The following is a 19,827-nucleotide window of genomic DNA, read 5'->3' as shown; positions in this document are numbered from 1 at the left end:
AGTGAAGTGAGTGAAGTGAGTGAAGTGAAGTCGCTAAGTCGTGTCCGACTCTTTGCGACCCCATGGACTGCAGCCCACCAGGCTCCCCTGTCCATGGGACTTTCCAGGCAAGAGCACCGGAGTGGGTTGCCATTGCCTTCTCCATATTTTCATAGTAATCTTGTATATTTTTACGACATGGAGTGGTGGGAGACTATATGCAAGATCCTAGTGTAATACATATGTATGTGCATGTATATATGTATATATATACATATACTGCACTCTCTCTCTATATATATATATATGCACACACATATCTGAATGGATAAGAAAGAAACATGCTTATAGGACAACAGTTTACTATTCCCAGATATATTTGGAGCAGAGCAAGATCTTATCTTTATAGTCACTAATGGTTTTAGACTGAAAATGTTCAGTAAGTTGCAATATATTGAAATATATATAAAATTCATAAGAAGGACTGATTTAATCAGTTTTGTTTATGAAACAAGTAAAATAAAATACAAAGCAAATAATACCAGAGATCTTTGATATTTTAACTGGGAACATAATTTAAAAAAAAAATAGAGTCAAAATTAACCAGTATTTCTTTCATTGACAAGAAAAAAGAAAAGCCTGCCAAAATCATACACATTCCTAGTCATCTCTACCTCTTTCTGTAGCTTATTATATACTTAAGTTGAAGAACCCATGCAGTTGCCTTACTGAATTGTACACATTGTTCTCCCCAACCCATGAGTTTAGAGTCCTATGAAAATGTAGCTTAGTAAATTTGAGGGAGAAAATATCACATTCTATTAATTTTGATTAGTCACATAATTAAAGAGGATCAAAAGAAATTATCTTTAGTTAATGAGCTTAGACAAGGAGATAAGAACATATTACTCTTTCCTGATTTGTCTATAAGCTATCACACAAATAACTGTGATAAGTCATCAGCAAAAGCCAGGCAGGGAAAAGCAGATGAGCATCAGAATTGTTTATTACTTTTAAAAATAAAATAATAACTGTTACTAATCTACATCCCATGGACAGAGGAGCCTGGCAGGCTACAGTCCATAGAGTCGCAAAGAGTTGGACATGACTGAAGTGACTTAGCATGCATTCTACATACTGCTGAACTTATTTACTACTAATATTTCAGACTATGCTTCAGAGAGGAATGAAATGTTTAACCGATGTTTTCATTTTTGCATACAGTTCTGCTTTAAATGCAGTGATAAGAGCATCCTAAAAATCATACTTATTTACTATGAATTTGATAGAGGTCTAGATGCTTAGATTTTCAGGTATACTGGCAAAATGTCAGTGCTAAAACAAAAAACAACCAAAACCACATACACACATGAATAATGAGTTTGTCATCTCAAAATTAGCAAAGTTTAATGAGTAATATATGTTAAGAAATGGATACACTTTGCAAAGTTTACACTCCCTGGGTTTTGAGTACCAAAGTGAAGTATATTTTACTAATGAAAGGCCCAGATTTACTGCCTCTTATGAATCTCCTTCTTCTCCATCCCCCGTCCCTTTTTCCCTGACACACAACACATTGGTCTCTGATAGTTTTGAACCTGATTGTTCTCACTCTGTCGAAAGCAGCTAATCTGGTCTAGCCACAGTCCAATCCCATGACTGCCCAGCACTTTCTCTTTCTCATCAGGGCATCCTCACAAAGATGTGCTCTGTTTTTAAAACCGCTTTACCTTGCTGCTTCTAACTCCATTCTTGCGTTGCTCTTAATGGTTTGAGCATTTATCCTACATTAAAAATTTCTATAATAATGTATCACATATTCACTATTGAATTATTGTAATGCATATTAGGTAATATTACTACCATATTATTTACAATGTCTTATATAACAATTTATAAAAGAAAAGGTTTCATATACTGAGACATAAAGGAAATCTTTCCTTTCATCTCAGTATCTGTTTCAATTTTTTCCTAAGTAACATAACTGAGATTTTCCCCATTTAACTTTGGATATCAGAAAAGTGCAGAGCCTAATTTGTAGCCCTATACTAGAATACTATAAGAGCATATCTACATGCCCTCCTCATTAATGATACTGTCTATCTTAGGTACACTTTCCCTGCACCAATTATATATTTGTATTTTTCAATTTCATTGCACATATTTAAATACTTCTGTAAATGACCTCTCCCCTTTTGTATAGTACAGGAGAAGATTATATATAAAGAAACAACACAAGGATGCCTCTTGAGCCATTGCTATTCAATATTGTACTGGGACTTCTAGCCAGAACAATTAGAAAACAGAAAGAAATAAAAGACACTCAAAATGAGAAAGAAGAAGTAAAATAATCTCTATTCACAGATGACATATTCCTAAATACAGGAAATGCAATGAATACAAAAGAATAGCACTAGAGCTAATAAAAAATTCAGCAAAATATCAGGGTAAAAAATCAACACACAAAAATCAATTATATTTCTGAAAACATGCAGTAAGAAATCTGAGAAGAAAATTATGAAAGCAATTTCATTAATAGCATCCAAGTGAACAAAGTACCAAGGAATAAATTACAGTCAATGAAATGAAGTAACTGTACACTAAATACTACAAAAATAGCTGAAAGAAATTAAAGGCCTAAATAAATGAAGGCAACCCATGTTCATCTATTGAAAGACATAATATAGTTTAAAAGATAATATGCCACAAATACTCTCAATCTCTATCAAAATTTCAACAATCTTTTTGTAGAAAGGGAAAACCCAATTATCAAATTCATATGGAATTTACAGGGACACCAAATGATCAAAACAAGACTTATAAAGATCAAATTTGGAGGACTTATTTTATTTCAAAACTCAATACAAAGCTACAGTAATCAAAATAATGTGGTACTGACATAAACATGGAATAGAATTGAGAGTCAAAAAATAATACATATATGGTTAATTAACTTTCCAAGAGGGTAACAAGATCATTCAATGGGCAAAGAATATTCTCCTCAACAAATTGTAGTGGGACAACTGGATATCAGCATGCAGAAGAATAAAATTGGACCTCTACCTCATATCATGTAAAACTTAACTATGGTGGATTAACAATATAAATGCAAGACCTAAATCCATAAGAATATTCTAATAAATTCTGTATCAATTACTAGCACCTTGGGTTGGGCAATGAATTCTTAGTTATGGAACAAAAAGTACAAGTAACAAGAGCAAATAAACTGTGCTCTATCAAAATCAAAAGCTTTTGTATATCAAAGGATACTATCAAGTAAATGTAAAACATCCTATAAAATAAGCATCAGGGTCTAATATTCATACATAAACCTTTTATCATTGAGTAGTAAAAAGCTACCAACTCAATCTAAATATGGGCAAATAACTTGAATATCTGTCTCCAAATAAGAAATCCAAGTGGAAAGATGTTCAGTTTTAGTTATTAGGGAAACACAAATCAAAATAACAGTTAACTGCTACTTCAAGCCTAGGATGACAGAAACAAACAAAATTTAAAAATACGTGGAATCTTACAAGTGTTGGCAAGGAAGTGGAGAAACTGGAAATGTAATACATTACTGTTGGGAATGAAAAATGGTTCAGCTGTGAAGAAAGCAGCTTGGAGTTTTTTCAATGAAGTTAACATGGAATTATATATACCCAGCAATTCCATTTTGAAATACTAAATACTAAAAGCACATACTCTAATTCAAGTGTACACAAGTTCACGGCAGCAGTATTTACAATATCCAAAAGGTGGAAGCAACCCTAATGTCCATAATCTGATGAACTGATAAATTGTTGAATAAACCCATGATGAAGTATCTTACATCTGTAAAAAGGAATGAAGTACTGATAAATCTTACAGCCTGAGGTTTCCAACTGAAAGACATACAGAAACCAGGTTAAATTATAGAATGTTCAGGGTAAGCCTCCATGAAGAATGTCAAATGACAAAGCAGATTTGAAAGCTCTTGCAGAGATAGTTTAGCATTTCTTTAAGGCAAGAGCAACAAGCTAAGAGGACAATTAGAACAAAGCTGCCATTTGCCATGTTTTCCGCGGAAATCAGGGTAGCTTAAAAGACTTGCTTAAAAGGGAGAACACTGGGAGAAAATATCACAGAGTTAATGGGAAGCCATAATATGTAGATAATTTTTGGCCATCTTAAGGACTCAAGACAGAATCCTGTGAGGTGCCCCAGGGGCCCTGTGAAAAATTGCGTATTTATTTCAAGATCAAAAAGTCTTCATTTAAAGCTTGATTTTTTTGGGGGGGAGGGGTGTCAAAAATATCCAGATAAGCAAAGTGGCAAATATCTCAAAGGCAAATACAGAAAGTTACAAAGTTGTGAACAAAACTCAGCTCTTTTAATACTGACAGAAAGTAAATAATCAAAGATTTGATAAATTCAACATGAAGCACAGTAAATTATTTTGGTAAGGCATGAAATCTTTGCTCTTCAGGGAGATTACTTAAAAGGTAAAGGAAAGTTTCTTTATATATATATTTTTACTAATAATAGACCAATAACCTAAGAAAACTGGCCTTTTAACAGAGAAAAAAGGAAATTCCAATTTGCACCAGCATAGTTAGATATTAAAATTCATTTTTTTAAAACTTAAATCCATCTCAATCTTAGTCAGCTTGACCACACATAAAATTTCCTTCCCATGATTCCTTTTCCAGAAACCTACAGTTTTTTTATATCCATTCAGATTTTGTCCTATTTTTCTCATTCTGAAACAACGAGGTCATTTTACTTTTCTTATCTACTTTTCACACACAGTTGTCTCATTTTAACCTTTTTATTTCTAAATAGAATTAGAATTGTTTACCTATAGTGAAAACTGAGTAGTAAATAATTGCGGATTATCTGTTACACTAGCATTCTATAGACTTGACAAATTTATAAATATATTTCATAACTTCTAGAAGTATATTCTTCCTCCCTGTAAATTTTTCAATGTTGCACAAAATATGTTTGCTAAAACACCAAAATATCTCATTACTCTATAAAAAGAAGCCAAAAGTGGATAAAACTATGTTCAGTAATTAATTTTCAGTATTTTATCTCATTTGGAAATGATCTAAATGTTTAATAAATATCCATCAATTAGCTTAGTCTTGTACTTTTAAGTCATCAAAAGGATTTTGGAATCTTTTTAAATAAACATACTATCAAACATAATTATTGTTGAAAAGTTCATTTATAAACTATTATTTGTAAGCATTTACTTGTCATTAACAATTACATTTAGACTGCTTATGAAAATTTGATGAGACATTAAAAAAGTAACCATCATCTTAACTTTGTTGCTGACAAATTCTGAAATAGAGATAACAAAAGATACCTTCCTCGGAAGATTCAGAGCCACTCCTAAAGACACTGACAATTCCTCTAGAGACTGGCAACACTCAGTAGGACCCTAGCCACAAAACAAGCGCAACTCACATTTTTGTCTGGCCAAAAGGTTGTCTATTACTTTTCTAGTTTTCAACTTGCTAGTTGATAGTTTTGTTGCCTGCATATGCAAGAACCAACAAGCTGTGTGCCCCAGGCAGGCAGAAAGCCAAGCCAAATTCTCAGGACATAAAATCAGACAAACAAGACTTCAAAAGCTATCCTTGGGAGAGAAAATACTGATAACCAATGAGAACCCCAAAACCAAATTCACAAGAGTCTGGGTTAGAAAGGAAGGGATACTGAGAAATTTTACATTCAGAGATCAAGGGGAGCTAACACTGACAAGAATGCTTCACTTTTTGCTGGCTTCTGCCAGGTTTTCCAGGGTCTCATCTGCAGATTCCCAACCAAGAGGGCTTCAAAGCAGACACTCTAGCCCCACTATCCACCAGAATGTGGCAAGGTGGTCTATTACTTTTCATGTTTCTAGACGTAAAATAAGCAGGTCTTCTGGAAGCTGGCACACACAATTCTTTGAAACTTGAGGATCCATATCCTCGGCCAAGCCTTGGATCTTCTGGAGCCAAATGAATGTCTAAACTGGATGTACCACTAGTTTGGGGACTTTGTGTTGTTTTATAATGTTCTTTATTGCACTGAAATGTTGAGGTTGACGAGTGACCTAGTACCAATCCAACCCATTCTATGACAAACTTTTCCTGGCACAGAAGCCTTAGAGTTAGGAGGCAAGGGTTCTAACATCTTTTAAGTGCTTAATCTGTACCCACCAAGTTTGCTGCTTTGGCTTCTGAGATTCCCACCAGCAATGGCTCTGTTACTTCTTTCACTGGAGGATTTCTTTATAGTTGCGGATGCCGTAATGGATTTTAATAGTTTGACTTGTGACTATATTTTGATTCTGATAATCAAGTGTGTCTGAATTTCTTGTGTTTATTTTCCCAAATGCCCCAACTAATTATGCTGCTGATTTACCCCAAAGCTTTTTGAGTTCCCTAATGGAGAGCACCTGTTACACGGCACCAGCTGCAGACTCCCAATTTAACTACCCCAGAACCTTTCCAGGACCCTGGAAGTTTTAACAAACTCTGAAAACATCCTAGGATCTAGCTAAATATGTTTTTTAAATGCAGTTTGTTTGGATCAGATTGCTGCACACAAGGAAGGGGAACTCAAATCTGAGGGTGACTTACCCACAGTCCTTGGGAACAACGAGAGGAACACAGCCCAAAGGGTTTAATGGTCACCTTACCTACGCATCTCCTCATCCCATAGACCTTTAGCAGTCAGCTTCAGATTCCACCCTCATCACCAACAACTGTTGGAAAACGATTAAAGAAAACAACTTAAGTGATACAAACAAATTTTATTTAATACTTCATGAAGTGAAAAGTCTCCTTTCAGAGAACTTCAAAATGGGATGGAAGGCAGGAAGCTTTTATAGGATAAAGAATAAAGAACAAGGAAGAGGAAAGTAGAAAATATCTGATTTGTTAGGGTTACATAGTCAACCTTGTTTGGGATAAGAAGGAACAAGGAAATAAGTATAGAACTCACAGTGAGCTTGGAGTTTGAGGATTTGCTGACTGAATAAACTGCACTTCCAGTGAAGTGGGGCATTTGCAGGGGCATGAAAGTTATCTAGGATTCCACGTGGAAGTGAACTCACAAAGTACTTTTCATTCTCTGTCAGACTTATTTTACCTACATAAGGTAAAATCTAGGTCCATCCATGTTGTTGCAAATGGTATTATTTCATTCTTTTTAAAGCTGAGTAATATTTCATTACATATGTAAATATTATATTCATTATATATATATACATATATAAATACACACACATCTTCCTTACCCATTCATCTATTAATGGCAGGTTGTTTTTGTATCTTCTCTATTGTAAACAATGCAGCAATGAACAGACAAGTTCAGATATCTTTTCCAATTAGTATTTTTGTTTACTTTGGATAAATACCCAGGAGTGAATTGATGGATAACATGCTAATAATTCAGGGCTTCCCTGGTGGCTCAGTGATAAAAAATCCACCTGCCAATGCAGGCGATGTGGGTTTGATTCCTGGGTCAGGAAGATCCCCTGGAGAAGGAAATGGCAACCCACTCCAGTATTCTTGCCTGGAAAATCCCATTGACAGAGGAGACTAGTGGGCTATAATCCATTGGATCGCAAAAGAGTCAGACAAAACTCAGTGACTAAACAACAAAAAAGTGCTAGTTCAACTTTGGGTTTTTGAAGAAAATCCATACTATTTTCCATAGCAGCTGCACCAATTTATATTCCCACCAACAGTGCTCAAGGGTTCTCTATTCTCCACATCCTAATCACAGTTGTTATTGTCTTTTAGAAAACAGTCCTTCTGACATGTGTGAGGTGATATCTCACTGTGGTTTTGATTTGTGTTTCCCTGATAATTAATGATGCTGAGCCTTTTTTCATGTACCTGTTGGCCATCTGTAGATTTTCTTTGGAAACAACGTCTATGCAGATCCTCTGCCCATTTTCTGTTGGAGCTGCTTGCATTTTTGATGTTGCGGCTCTGTGATCTAACTTATATGTGGAATCTAGAAAGAAAAATGAACAAACAGAACAGAAACCGAGTTATAGATACAGAGAACAAATAGGTAGTTGCCAAGGGTCAGTGTGGGGAGGCAAAAAAAAAAATAGTTGAGAAAGATTAAAAGGTACAAACTTCCAGTTGCAAAATAAATGAATCATAGTATTACTGAAGCAGGTTTGCTTTGCTTGATATGCAGCAAGCCAAACTGCCAAGATGCTGAGGTTTGAAGCAAAGAGATTTATTTACCAGACAGTCAAGCAAGGAAATTGAAGAACACTCAGATCCACCTCCTCTAAGTCAAGGGACTCTGGGTATTTGTGAGATAAAGAGTAAAGAAACCAGTCAATCAGGGGTCTGGGGAGTGTGGAAGCCTGAGGACCATGGAGAACATGGGGAAGGTAATTGGAAACAGGTGAGGTAATGGTCATTCTGCTCATAGGTTTAACAATGCTACAGGCTCTGCACCACGTTCTCCTACGTGCCCAGTGGGAGGGTGGTTCATCCTATCCAGTCTTAACCAGTTCAGCTAGAACTAGACACAGCTGACTCCAATATCCTGGGATACAATGCTGGCAAACACCTTCTTGTTAAGGCTACAGGCTGCTAGGGGGATATGCAAGTCTATGTAGCAACAATTAAAATGAATATATAAGTATCAGGATAAAATATGCAGTATGATAAGTCTCCTATGCAGACTGCTTTTGAAAGTGCATATTGCTAACTGGTCCCAACTTAAATTGTTAATAGGATTTTATTTCCATAATGGAATATTGAAAATTTCTGAGGAAAATCCACAAATGGGCAAAGTAAAACACATATACACACACCCTTCCCACATCTAACATATAATGTACTTATGTGTGTGTGTGTGTGTGTGTGTGTATGAAAGGTTAGACACAGCTGAAGAGCATGTGTGTGTGTGTGTGTGTGTGTGTATGTATATGCATACGTAAAGTGACAAATCAATATGCTCTGTGTTCCCTGTCACGTCCAACTCTTTGTGTCCCTTCAGACTATAGTCTGCCAGGCTCCTCTGTCCATGGGATTTTTCAGGCAAGAATACTGGAGTGGGTTGTCATTTCCTCCTCCAGGGGATCTTGCTGACCCAGGAATCGAACCTACATCTCCTTTGTCTCCTGCACTGCAGGCAGAATCTTTACTGCTGAGTCATCAAGGGAAGCCTGATAAATCAATATAAAATATTAAAAATGCAGCACAGAGACAAAGAAGAATGCATGAAAAAGATTGCAAAGCATGGAGAACTAAGTTAGATGGCATTACATATATCTGATTTTTTTAAAGTAACTAGAAATAATTGGGTAGAGAATATTTGAAAGATAAGAGTTTTTTCTAGAAACATAAAATACGTTTTCTCATTTTAAAAAGTGAAATCCTCCTAATTATTAGTAATAATAAGATCTCCACATACACTTAATTAAAGAAAACCAATCAGTCAAAATGAAAACAAACAAAAAAAAGTAAAATCTTCTAGAAAGAAAAGAGTGATTACACAATAAACGATGATATTCTTAGAATTTATTTGTAAGCCGTTTGAGTGAGTTATGATTGACCTGCAAAACTTTGTGCATATTTAATTTATACAACTTAACGAGTTTGTGTATAGTTTTATGTCCATAAAACCATCACCACAATCTGTGTCATAAACACATAACCATATACATCACCACCAAAAATGTCTCCCTATACTCTTTATTCATTATTATTACATTTTATATAAAATGAATATGATTTTATAATGAGGGTAAAAATAAGACATTTTCAGACAAACATAAACCGAGAGAATTTAGTATAACTTTGAAAACAATTCTCTTTTTTGGTAGGTTTATAAATCAAGAAGTGCAATAAAACTAAAATCTTGAGCAAATACTATATAAATCTGAAAAAGAAATTAAATAAAAATGAAGCAAGACAAAGACAATTAAGAGCAAATTTTAAGAAATAAATCTATATATACCAGGAATAATAATTCTTGTAGATAACTGAAGAGAAATGTCAAAAATCGACTGTATATTTTAAAAATCTGCTACAGTCCAGACACTTCTAAAACATAAAGTTCAAAAAAGTAATAATAAATGGATAGGAATAAAGCAGTGTACTAGGTAAAAATTAACTAAATGACAGTACATTAATAACAGACAAAATAGAATTAAAGTGAAAAAAATCATGCCAGAAATAAAGGATAATGATCATATATACTTGAAAAGTGATTAAGCTGACTGGGAACATATAAGTTTTCTAAACATATATACACCTAACACCAAAATATCAATAGTAAAAGATGAAGTATATGTATTGTTTGAATAACAAAAACATAAACTTGATCAAAGGGCTTCCCCAGTGGCTCAGTGGTAAAGAATCTGTTGGCAATACAGAAGATACAGAGATACCAGTTGGGTCCCTGGGTGAGGAAGATCCCCTGGAGGAGGGCATGGCAACCCACTCCAGTATTCTTGTCTGGGAGAATCCCATGGCCTGAGGAGCCTGGCAGGCTATGATCCATGGGGTTGCAAAGAGTCAGACACCACTGAAATGACAGCACTCACACCAACTTGATCAAAATGCCAAATGCACTATTCAGTTTTGGATGGAGGGTCCATTAGATTTAACACAAATAGACATAAAATATTTACACATTTGACCAAATTCCTAGCAATAAAATTAATTTTAACAAATGTAAAAAAATTAACTTATTAGATAATAAAACTCTGAATACATTGCCAAAATGGTAATACTCAGAAACAAAGAGAAAACTAAAATATATTACATAAAATAAAATCTCTAATCTTTGGGTCAACAGAGGAATTATGATGCTAATTATAACATATATAGAAATTAAAAAAATACAAACTAATACAGCATTTTACATTACAGTTTATTTAATATTTAGAAGAAAAGTTATAGACTTAATACATTTATTAATAAAAAACAAATGGTCTAACACTTAGATACAGAAAGCAGGGAGTAACTGGCAGAGGGGAGGGGGTAAGTGGGTTGGAGGATAAAATGGTAAATAGAATCAATTCTATGGTGGTGGAAGGAAACTAGTTTATCTGTGGTGAGCATTTTAGGGTATACAGAAGTAGAAATATAATATGTTGTACACATAAAACTTACATAATGCTATAAGTCAATGTTGCTTTAATAAGGAAGGAAGAAGGAAGGAGAGGAGGGAGAGAAGAAGGAAAGGAAGAAAGTTAATGCTCAAAGTGCCCAGTTTGTTACCAGATAACCTCAACATTTTCATGGGAATGCTGAATTCATTCCATCTACTGTTTTGTTTTTTTTTTTCTTCAGTGTCCAACACTTAATTTCCTTGTGCATTTCCAATGTTTAACACATTAGATATCCATTTTAAAGATGTTTGCGTGTGTGCATGCTCAGTCGTGTCTGACTCTTTTGCGACCCCATAGCCAGCCAGGCTCCTCTGTCAGTGGGATTTTCCCGGCAGGAATACCGGAAGAACGTGAAAGTCAAGTCGCTCAGTCCTGTCCTACTCTTTGCGACCACATGGACTGTAGCCTACCAGGTTCCTCCGTCGATGGGATTTTCCAGGCAACAATACTGAAGTGGGTTGCCATTTCCTTCTCCAGGAGATCTTCCCGACCCAGGGATTGAACCTCGGTCTCCCACATTGTAGGCAGACGCTTTACCGTCTGAGCCACCAGGGAAGTCTATAACCGTCCCTAGGAATACTGGAGTAGGTTGCTATTTCCGTCCCCATTAAAGGTGTTTACCTATTCTCTTAACTGAGTCCATGGAAATTATTTTTTCTGAATACCTCACAAATACCATTCCAACCTAAATAGTAATAAAATGTAATGTTCCCATTACTACAAACAGGGATTGCACTTGAGCACTTTTTGTGAAATTCCTTTGTACAATAAAATAGCCACTTTTTAAAATGATGGATAAAAATATTCCCTTACATCACATCGTATGTTTTAAAACATTGTTTCAGGCTAAGTTCCTTTATGACCTTGATTTTTTTTTTAATAGCAGTTAAGAGTATCTGCTATTTTCAACCAAAATTTAAACTTCTTTTTAAGTAAAGCTTTATGTTTTATATCATTGAAAAATCTGTTAAAATGGAAATGTCATAATAATTTGCAAATCAATGCCAAATAGCAATTCTTCCATTTCTCCCTTCATGGTTTGTTTTTATGTATATTTTATTTAAGCTTCAAGTTTTCTTTCAGCACTTCATCATTTGCTGTATTACCTCAACGTCATTTCCATTTCTGCTTATCTATTAACATCACCTTCTCTCTCAGGAAGTGGGCTATATAGAAGAGCCTGATCTTCAAAGAATAAAGTTGGTCTTGAAATATCTCTGTAGCTACGATTCAGTATCACTTATCACTTCTGAGCCCAGTAGAAAGCTAATGTTTACTCAGATAAATAATGAATAATTAAACATAGTTGAACTTGTTTCAAATATTGTGGTTTTAAATCTTTTTATGGCAAAATCAAGCATATTATATAATCAAGGATCTGAACAACTAATATCATAGCTTCCAATTTTCCTTTACAAATAAGGCCATGCAAAATTACAGGAAGTTCTGCAATAGCATTTTTTTTTAGGTTTTTAAACTAAATATATGTTTTATCAAGTTATGGCCTTGTATTTTAAATCATAGCTCACTATTACTATGTTTAGTCATTAAAGTGTACATACTTGTGAATTAATGTCAGCTATAATAATATTTCTTGAACTTTTAAATGTAATCTCATTTCAAGCTTTAGAAATACAACCCAATGTTGTAGTAATCTTTTTGGCATTTAAAAAAAGACATTTTAGAAATACTTATTGGTAGTTTGGAAATGATATAGTTCTTAAGCTACAATTAAGAACATTTAAAATTGCAAGAATTAAGTAGAAGTTCATTTCACTGAGCCACTTATCATGTGATGTTATACTGTGTGTGTGTCTGTCTGTCTGTCTGTCAGAGAGAGACAGGGAGAGGAAGGCGAAGAGACTGAGATGGGGAAAGGGAAAAGGAAAATGGTGGAGCAGATAATATGGATTATTGACTGATGTTCTGAATTTAAAGTATTTTTTACCCAGTCTTCCATATTTGATGCATCTCATAATCAATTGTGAAGAATGTTCAAGGTCAAAATTTCACCAAGGTCAACCACATAGTCAATAACCTAATTTGTCACTAGTAAAGAAAATTGAGCTATATGGGATGTTTCATTTTATTTCCCGAATTAATGAATTACATATCATTAAACATTTTGTAAATATGGAAACCTTCCATAGTGCTTGTGTTTAAATTTCCAAATGATAATTTACTTTGAAATACTACATATAGAGAGTGTGATATATGTGTATATATTATTGTTTACTTGTTTAGGTAGTGTTAAAAGATATACTGAGTCCTATTAAAGATTTGAGGGGTTTATTTAAATAAAAATCCATTGGAACTGGGGAGAATCAAATCAGGAGTGTTTAGGAGCACTTTTCCCATAGGAGCTAGAGTGACGATTAGAGAAGTAATGGAAGCAAAAGTAGTGAATGTATGCTCAGTGGTATTTGACTCTTTGCTACCCCATGGAGTGTAGCCAGCCAGGCTCCTCTGTCCACGGAATTTTCCAGCTTAAGAATGGAGTGGGTTGCCATTTCCTACTCCAGGGTATCTTCCCCACCCAAGGATGGAACCCACATCTCTTGCATCTTCTACAGTGTTAGGCAGATTCTTTACCACTGCACCACTTTGGCAGCCCTATGGAAACAAAGGGGGGGATGTTATTTGATTGCCTATGGCTTAAAAGCCTTGTTGTCTGAGCCTGATTGTCCTTAGGTTTCCATCTTTTAACCTTGAGGCATTTACAGATTTAGATTTCAGTTTGCTTAGTAGGTCTCCATGGCATCAGAGCTTCCTCATCTAATAGCTTCCTTGTTTAATTAATTTAACAGTAGTTAGTGTTTAAATATACTGAACAGGAGTAAAAATTTTAGAGATGGCTAACGGCAAATTATTAAAATATTAAATATATGTTTACATAAGAGTTCATTAACAAAGAATTTAAGAAATAATTTTATTAAGGAAATTACAGATATTTAGTTGTTGAAGTTACAGGTATTCAATTACAGATATATAGTTACTTAGAAAGATTTTCTGGGCTCCAGTGAACATGCATGGATAAGGTTTATTAATCTGGTAAGACCAATAACCTAGCAGTTACAAAATATATCTGTAGTTCAACAGAAGTCTCTTCCTGGGTCTCATGCCTAACAAGTCTCTGTTCCTATTCTCTGTTCTTCCTGATTCTGGAGACATACATGTCTTCATATAGAAATGTGTTTTCATTTTACCTGGTTATATTCCTAGGAGTGGAGATTACTAGGTTATACAGTAGTTTAATTTTTAACTTTTAATTAAAAACATTTTATACATAGAATTTCTATTTCTGCCATCATTGTTTTGTAGTTTTCAGTGTACAACTCTGCATTTCTTTTGTTAGTTTCATTCTCAAGACTTTTTTTTTGGTGCTATTGTGAATAAAATATTGTCTTAATTTTTATTTTCAAATGACTCATTGCTAGTACATAGGAAGACTTCTTTGCATATTAATCTTCTCTCTTACAAAAGTACTCATGTAAACTCATATCATTTGTGAAATAAGCCAGTTTTATTTTTTCCTTTCTATGGGTGTTTCTTTCTTTTTGTTTTCTTTCTCTCTCTCTTTTTGCCTCTTTGCACTGACTAGAACCTTTAGTGCAACATCAGTAGAGTTGGTGAGACAGTGGATCTCCTTGTTCTCTTGGAAAATATTCATTGGCAAGTATGACATTAGCTCTAGTTTTTTGTTTGTTTGTTTTCCATATGGTTTTTATATTGACTAAGAAGGTCCTTTTCTTTTCTAATTTGTTGAGAATTTTGTCTTTGTCTTCAATAGTTTGTCAAATGCTTCTTCCTCTTTTGAGATGACCATGTGGCTTTCGTCATTCATTCAAGCAATATGATATATAACACAAAATTATTTTGTTTGTTAAACCATCTTTGCCTTCTTGAGATAAATATCATGTAGCAATAGTTTTAAAAATCTTTTAATATATTGCTGTATTTGGTTTGCTAATATTTTTATTATAATATTTTGTCTATATTTTTCTAACTCTGTCTAGAATTATCAGGGATATCTGTCACTTTTACTTTTCTTGTGATGTCTTGGTTTGGCACTGTTATGGTAATACCGACTTAGTAGAATAATACAGAAATATTTCCTCTTCCTACATTTTGTCTAAATTTTTTAAGGATTGATGAAATTTTGTCATTAAATATCTTCTGTATTTCAGCAACAAACTCATTTGGACCTGGGAGAGTTTATGAAAAGATTTTAAATTAGTAATTCAATTTATTTATTTGATGTTTACAAAGTATGAGCTTCGTTTATATTCTCTATTGTTTTTCTGTTGTCTATTGATTTCTATTCTGATCTTTAATATTTCTTTTGCTGCTTATATTTGATTTAATTTGTTCTTCTTTTACCAGTATTTCAAGACTGCTACTGAGATTATCTATTTATTTAGTTGTTTTAACCATAGGCATTTAGAGCTTATTAAGAACTCAAATATGTATCCCATCAAAACTCATATGTTGAAACCCTAATCCCAAATGTGGCTGTATTTAGAGATAGGGCTTTTAAAGAGGTTGTTATTGTTGTTGTTCAGTCACCAAGTCTTGCCACTTCTTAATCTCTTCTGCTTCTGCTAGGTCCTTACTATTTCTATTCTTTATTGTGCCCATTTTTGCATAAAATGTTTCCTCTGTTTGCCTGATTTTCTTGACAATATCTCTAATATTTACCATTCTATTGTTTTCCTCTATTTCTTTGCATTGCTGACTTAAGATGGTTTTCTTATTTCTCCTTGCTATTCTTTGGAAATCTGCATTCAGTTGGGTATATATTTCCCTTTCTCCTTTGTCTTTCACTTTTCTTCTTTTCTCCACTATATGTAATGCCTCCTCAGACAACCATTTTGCCTTCTTGCATTTCTTTTTCTTGAGGATGGTTTTGTTCACCATCTCCTGTACAATGTTATGAACCCCTGTCCATAGTTCTGGCACTCTATCAGATTTAATCCCTTGCATCTATTTGTCACTTCCACTGTATAATCATAAGGGATTGATTTAGGTCATACCTGAATGGCCTAGTTGAGGTTAAATGAGAGTATAAGGATGGAGCCTTAACTTAATCCAAAAGAATTGGTGTCCTTTAAGATGAGGAAGAGACACCAGAGATGTAACATGCATGAGGAAATGCCCTTTGAGGACACAGCAAGAAGATAGCCATATGTACCAAAGACAGAGACCTCAGCAGAAAACAAATCTTCCAACACTTGTATCTTCAGTCTCCAGAGCTGTGAGAAAATAAACTTGTGGTGTTTAAGCCACCCATTCTGTGGTATTTTGTATGCAGTCCCAGAAGACTAATTCAAAGCTCCACATTTTCCCTATAACCTTACATTTAGCTGAATCCTACAAATTGTAATATGTTGTGGTTGTGTTTTCATTTAGCACATAACATTTTCTAAATTCTCCATGATTTCCTCCTTAACCTATAAACTATTTTTAAATGTGTTGTTTATTTTCCATATTTACGTGTCAGTTTTCCCAGTTCCCTTCTGTTGTTGCTTTCAAATTTAACACCAGTTTAGTCAAAGGACATACTTTGTATGATTTCAATGGTTTTATATTTATTGAGGTTTGTTTTTTGGCTTGCCACATTATATATATGGAGAGTTCTTTATCAACTTTGGAAGAATGTGCTTTCTGCTACTGTTGGGTAGAGAGTTCTATACAGGTAAATTAGGTCCTTTAAGTTGACAGTGTTTTACCTTTCACTATGAACAAAGCTAGGAGAGATGATGGAATTCCAGCTGAGCTATTTCAAATACTAAAAGATGATGCTATGAAAGTGCTGCACGCAATATGCCAGCAAATTTGGAAAACTCAGCAGTGGCCACAGGACTGGAAAAGGTCAGTTTTCATTCCAATGCCAAAGAAGGGAAATGCCAAAGGATGCTCAAACTACCACCAATTGCACTCATTTTGCGTGCTATCAAAGTAATGCTCAAAATTCTCCAAGTGAGACCTCAACAGTATGTGAACCAGGAAACTCCAGATGTTTAAGCTGGATATAGAAAAGACAGAGAAACCAGAGGTCAAATGGCCAACATCAGTTGGATCATTGAAAAAGCAAGAGAATTCCAGAAAAACCTCCACTTCTGCTTCATTGACTACGCCAAAGCCTTTGACTGTGTGGATCACAACAAACTGTGGAAAATTCTTCAATAGATGGGAATACCATCCACCTTACCTGTCTCCTGAGAAACCTGTGTGCAAGTCAAGAAGCAACAGTTAGAACTGGACTGGAACAATAGAACAATGGACTGGTTTCAAGTTGGGAAAGGAGTAAGTCAAGGCTGCATACTATCACCCTGCTTATTTAACCGATATGCAGAGTACATCATGTGAATTGCCAGGCTGGATCAAGCACAAACTGGAATCAGGATTGCTGGGAGAAATATTAGTAACCTCAGATATGCAGATGACACCACCCATATGGCAGAAAGTGAAGAAGAACTAAATAGCCTCTTGATGAAAGTGAAAGGGGAGAGTGAAAAAGCTGTCTTAAAACTCAACATTCAAAAACTAAGATCATGGCGTCTGGTCCCATCACTTCATGGCAAATAGATGGGAAAACAATGGAAACAGTGACAGACTTTTTCTTTTCTTGGGCTCCAAAATCACTGCAGATGGTGACTGCAGCCATAAACTTAAAAGGTGCTTGCTCCTTGGAAGAGAAGCTATGGCAAACCTAGACAGGATATTAAAAAAGCTGAGACATCTTTTCTGACAAAGATCCATATAGTCAAAGCTATGCTTTTTCCAGTAGTCATATACGGACATGAGATTTGGACCATAAAGAAGGCTGAACGCTGAAGAATTGATGCTTTTGAACTGTGATGTTGGAGAAGACTCTTGAGAGTCCCTTGGACTGCAAGGAGATCCAACCAGTCAATCCTAAAGGAAATCAGTCTTGAATATTCATTTTCTAATGAATTCCATTAGAGAAGATAACAATACCTATTAAATTTGATAAGATCTGTAAGAAGATCCTACTTGTGGTCTTTGTTCAATAATTTTTTAATGAAATCACTTAAATACTCTGATTGATAGGTTTTATACTGGTAAAATAGATTTGTATGCATTATGCTCTTCCAAGAGTAAATTTGGGGGAATAAAATATTTTTTCAAAATGCATAAGTATGAAGACAGCATATCAATTTGGATTTTTACAAAAATATCACAGTCATATTTTTCTTTTTATCTGGATGTTTTTATATCATATGTGTGTTTGTGTACATTAGTCACTCAGTCATTTCCAACTCTTTTTGACACCTGCCAGGCTTCTCTGTCCATGGAATTCTCCAGGCAAGAATACTGGAGTGGATAGCCATTTCCTTCTCCTGGGGATCTTCCCAACCCAGGGATCGAACCTGGGTCTCCTGCATTGCAAGCAGATTCTCTACTGTCTAAGCCACCCCAGAAGATTTTATATCATGTACTGTTTTCAAATTTAAAACGTTAATAACATTTAAAAAAGAAAAGTACTCCAATGACATGATTTGAATTCAGATTTTGTTTTAAAAACATGTTTTCTTTATTTTAACAAATTCTCTTCCATCACTGTAATCAGCATGTTTTTTTTTTTTAATTTTTATAAATTTATTTATTTTAGTTAATCAGCATGTTTAAGTTGGATATATTTTTTAAAAACCAATCTCTAAGGAAAGCAGAAGACTGTGGATGCTGTCATTTCTGGACAAAATATACAAAACCCCTGGATTTCTCCAAATTTCAGCTATGGCCCTCTAGTTTTGAGCTCTTCACTGTGATGACAGAGTCTATTCTTTCCAAAAGTTCTGCTTTCCATTGCTGCCACTTCTGTCCATAGTCTTTGTTACTCTGTCAGTTCTTCCTTTGCTAAATTTAAAACTGAATAATGAGGTCACCCAAAAGACCTCCTTCTCCTAGGACTTCTGAAAGCTGAGACTTTTTTTATGTTCAAACTGTGTCTCAAATTCAATTCTTACGATGACATTATGACATTCTGAATGAAATTAAAAATAGCTTGTCTGAAATTTTATATTAAATCTTAATAAGACATGTATCTCATGGTATTTTGATTCTAGTTTTGAGAGAATTTTTGTTAAACAGAAGAAGTAGTCTGATTTTTATCTGGGTACACTTTTCTCTGAATAGATCATTTCAGTAGATCAGAGATTTTTTTAAAGATATGCGGGGCTATAGATTTATTAAAGAGATGTACACATGCATTATTTCTTGGAGTTTTACTTGAATTACTGTCCTACTTTGGGAAAGTATTTCATCTTACACTAAAGAAAATATGATTGTGCTTCTTAGTAATGCCCTAAATTTTTATGCACAATAGAGAGACAAATGACTTTTTCAGAAGTGACACTGAATTACAAAGAGAAACAGGCTTTTCCCTTTGGGTTGTATCAAAATCCGGGATCTATAGACATCATACCTGACACATTCAGTAGAGTGAACATGTGGCTAGATATAGTTTAGGCCTGTGTGTTTAATGGATTCAACAATTGTTTTCATTTGATGAGCCATCCTAGGGAAACACTAATTGCGTTGCTTTTTAGAAATGCAAGAGGCTTAGGGTAATGGATTTCAGCTTTCAGCTTTATCTCTCTCTTCAAAGGATGCAGAACTCTATTGTCAAGGTTTAATGCTTATGAAATATTGTGAGAAGATGTATGAAACCCCTTTAGTTTAAATGAGAC

The 19,827-nt window shown here is 34.5% G+C and overlaps 1 long non-coding RNA gene across 3 annotated transcripts in view; it reads right to left on the bottom strand.

Annotated features, from left to right (window-relative positions):
* Positions 1 to 4,744: 4,744 nt before the first annotated feature.
* Positions 4,745 to 19,827, bottom strand: part of LOC145524698 (uncharacterized) — a 472,194-nt gene continuing 457,111 nt past the window's right edge. For 2 of the 3 annotated variants that reach the window (XR_014067768.1, XR_014067766.1), the window contains 2 exons: positions 7,863 to 7,983; positions 4,745 to 6,724 (listed from right to left, as the gene is read on the bottom strand). This is a non-coding gene — a long non-coding RNA (uncharacterized LOC145524698). The remainder of the gene's footprint in view (positions 6,725 to 7,862; positions 7,984 to 19,827) is intronic. The other variant, XR_014067767.1, reaches the window with a different exon arrangement.

This window comes from Giraffa tippelskirchi, chromosome 10 (assembly GCF_054371585.1).
Source record: "Giraffa tippelskirchi isolate mGirTip1 chromosome 10, T2T-mGirTip1v1.2.pri, whole genome shotgun sequence".
Lineage (NCBI taxonomy): Eukaryota > Metazoa > Chordata > Mammalia > Artiodactyla > Giraffidae > Giraffa > Giraffa tippelskirchi.
Note: the sequence above shows the minus strand (reverse complement) of the source record. Positions and strands in the feature narration are given on the sequence as shown.